This window comes from Engraulis encrasicolus, chromosome 23 (genome assembly GCF_034702125.1).
Source record: "Engraulis encrasicolus isolate BLACKSEA-1 chromosome 23, IST_EnEncr_1.0, whole genome shotgun sequence".
Taxonomy (NCBI): Eukaryota; Metazoa; Chordata; class Actinopteri; order Clupeiformes; family Engraulidae; genus Engraulis; species Engraulis encrasicolus.
In genome coordinates this window covers 43,517,552-43,521,094 of record NC_085879.1, presented here as the reverse complement: position 1 = coordinate 43,521,094, position 3,543 = coordinate 43,517,552, and positions in this window count along the sequence as shown.

Below are 3,543 nucleotides of genomic sequence, written 5' to 3'. Positions count from 1 at the left end.
TAAAGAATGAGACACATAGAGAGAGAAGAGAAGAGAAGAGAAGAGAAGAGAAGAGAAGAGAAGAGAAGAGAAGAGAAGAGAAGAGAAGAGAAGAGAAGAGAAGAAATGAATCAGTGGGGCGTAAGGACTTAATATACCCACATCTGTTAACTCTGACCCCACATTCTCTCCATCTCTCTCTCTCTCTCTCTCTCTCTCTCTCTCTCTCTCTCTCTCTCTCTCTCTCTCTCTCTCTCTCTCCGACCTTTTGTCACTACCGTTGCCCATAAACCCAACGCTCCCCAAATCCATGACCCAACCTTGCCCTCTTTCTCTTTCTCCATCTGTTTGTCTAAGTCTGTTTGTCTCTCTCCCTGTCTGTGTCTCTGTCTCTCTCTCTCTCTGTCTGTCTGTCTGCCTGCCTGTCTCTCTGTCTCTCTCTCTCTCTCCTTTCTCTGTCTCCCTCTCTCCTTTCTCTGTCTCTCTCTCTTGCCCTCTCTCTCTGTCTCTGTCTCTCTCTCTCAGCCCTTATCCACACAAACAAATGCACAAGCACACATGCTTGCACACACAAACACACGCGCACACATGCACGCGTGCACACACACACACACACACACACACACACACACACACACACACACACACACACACACACACACACACACACACACACACACACACACACACACACACACACACACACAAAAGCAAAAAAAAAAATTCTGTCCATGTCTGATCCCCACTATTTTTAGCAGTTCTGAGAAGATGCACGCAAGCCCAGAAGCCATGGGGGTATATGGGGGTCTGTGAATGGACAGAGCAACATGAGGCTGTGCTCTACTAGTGTGTGTGTGTGTGTGTGTGTGTGTGTGTGTGTGTGTGTGTGTGTGTGTGTGTGTGTGTGTGTGTGTGTGTGTGTGTGTGTGTGTGTGTGTGTGTGTGTGTGTGTGTGTGTGTGTGTGTGGGTTTGAGTGTGTGTGTTTCTGTGAATCTGTGTTTCTCTGTGCCTGTGTGTGTCTGTTTGTGTGTTTATGTGTGTGCGTATCTGTTGCATCTTTTGATTAGCTACATCTATGATTTCTGTGTATACTGTACACATATGTATATGCATCTGCTCATTGATGTCTATTAGTTTACAGGTCAAAGGATGGGCCCTTCATTTTGATTACATACACACTTCACTGGTTTGTGTGAGTGAGTGTGCGCACGTGTGCGTGTGTGTGTGTGGGATTACTATTAATATAGATTCAGTTACGATTGAGTGTGTGTGTGTGTGTGTGCATGTTTGTGTGCGTGTACATGTGTGTGTATGCTTACTATTAATATGGATAGAGTTATGATTGAGAATGTGTGTGTGTGTGTGTGTGTGTGTGTGTGTGTGTGTGTGTGTGTGTGTGTGTGTGTGTGTGTGTGTGTGTGTGTGTGTGTGTGTGTGCGTGTGCCAGACATATTGAGCGCATGTCAGCAAGCATTCTTAGCTGTGAGCTACAGCTTGGGCAGTCAGGGTTGACTTGAGATGGTTGCCAAGGAGCCGCACGCACGCACGCACGCACGCACGCACGCACTGTACCCACACAGCCTTCCCCAACTCAGTCATGCACACATGACCCACTTCATCTGTAGTCATGCTGCCTTCCTCTCTCCTCCAGGGCTGCTCTGGGATCAAAAAAAAAAACCAGCCCGGCTTAGACCAACCCCTCACAGAGGAACCCCTGCTTTCCGACAATATTATTGCATGACTAGCCACTAGCTGAGTTCACTCGCTTTACTAAACATGGACCATGGCTCGCCCCGTCAAAATTCATGGCAGGTCTCTAACTCATTACATAATACTATATATTTATTTAAATGTGATTGACATTTTAGGACAAAAATTGAGTTCTCACCATGATGTCACATCTACTCTAGGATTTTTTCAAGTTCTATGGGAGCTGTAGAATGGTCAGCGAAGATTCTAGAAGAACTTAGGGAAAACCTCTGTTGTCCAAAGGGCTAAGGAAACCAAACAAACAAACAAAAAACCACCTCATTGTCCCCTGAGGACTGTCTGCTCACCGGGAAAATGCCCTGTATCCCAGATTACCACTCCTGTCCTGTTAGTTCCATACCCTCTCTCTCTCTCCCCATATCAATTCCGTCTAATGCACCCACAGCCAGAAACAACACACAGCTCTTGGCACATATGGTGATGCAGAATATTCAGTATGGCCACATATTACATTATAAAATACGAAAAATTCAGATGAAAAACCCCCTAAGTGCCTTTTCAGAAAATAATCTTAATTCATTTTTATTTAATACAAAGCTATCAAAATTGCATTTTTTTTTTTTTACATTTTATTTATGTAATATAACTATTTATATGTATTATCAAGTACATGAATGTAAACCAAACCAACAACGGGGTTCTCTAAAAATATAGAAGTGCAGGTCTTCAGAAATGGAGTTAGGGGGGTTTGCATCTGAACTCTTATACTACACTACATCACATTAAAGTGTGCAGCCACGCTGTCGCCTCTCCTCCATCAATGTCAACACTCTCCACTTGCAGGAATAAAGGGGTGGCACAACTCATATGACTTGTAAATATTTTGCTTTTTTTTGGCCCTGCCATACGGTAGGGCACTGGGTTACCATGCCGGCGACCTGGGCTCGATTTCGTCCCGGGTCATTTGCCGAACCTTCCCCGTCTCTCTCTCCCCGCTCATTTCCTGTCCCTCTGTAACTGTCCTGTCACAATAAAGGCATAAAAAGCCCCCAAAAAACTTTAATAAAAATACGCTCTTTTTTGTTATTTTGGGTATGTTTGGGCTTTTTGGTGATCACTTGGTACAGCCTAAACCTCTCCCAAAACTGGTGACATATTTCAAATTGCTAACACTGATGGTAGGCTACATTCCCAAAACGTTTTTAGATCTGATGTTCATTTTTGCCTTTTTTTTTAACACAGTTCCTCCTAAACTGCATCCAGCGTGTGTGACTCCTTTTTTGTCTTTTGTCTTTTTCTTATTTCTCCTTTGGAATTATGCACCAAGCAAAACTCTCCAAGAAAGGTGCCCCCTTTACCAACACTTCCCTGTGCACATACTGCACACACAGCAGCCTACACACAGTATTAAACACAGAAGACAGTGGGGGGCGCTGTGGCGCAGCGCGCTAAGCCCCCCACATTTGGGCTTGCATGCCCACGGGGACCCCGGTTCGGGTCCGGCCGGGGTCATTTCCCGATCCCACCCCGTCTCTCTGTCCCACTCTCTTCCCGTCGCCATCTCAGACTGTCCTATCAAATAAAGGCATAAAGCCCCTAAAAAATATACATATGCAGGGCTCTAAATTAACACACGCCAACCCGCCAAACACAGGTGAAAATTCATTTTGGCTTGTAGAAAAAAATACCTACCCGCCAAATTGGCTAGTAGCCCGAGTACAGTAAATTATGAACGGTAAACCGCTGCTATGACGAACGTGCGCACGTTAAGTATGCAGAGCCCTTAAGGCGAGATTTCCTACATTACCCATGGACACTAGCGTCACGACGTAGCCTCCCACCGTGGGCTTTCC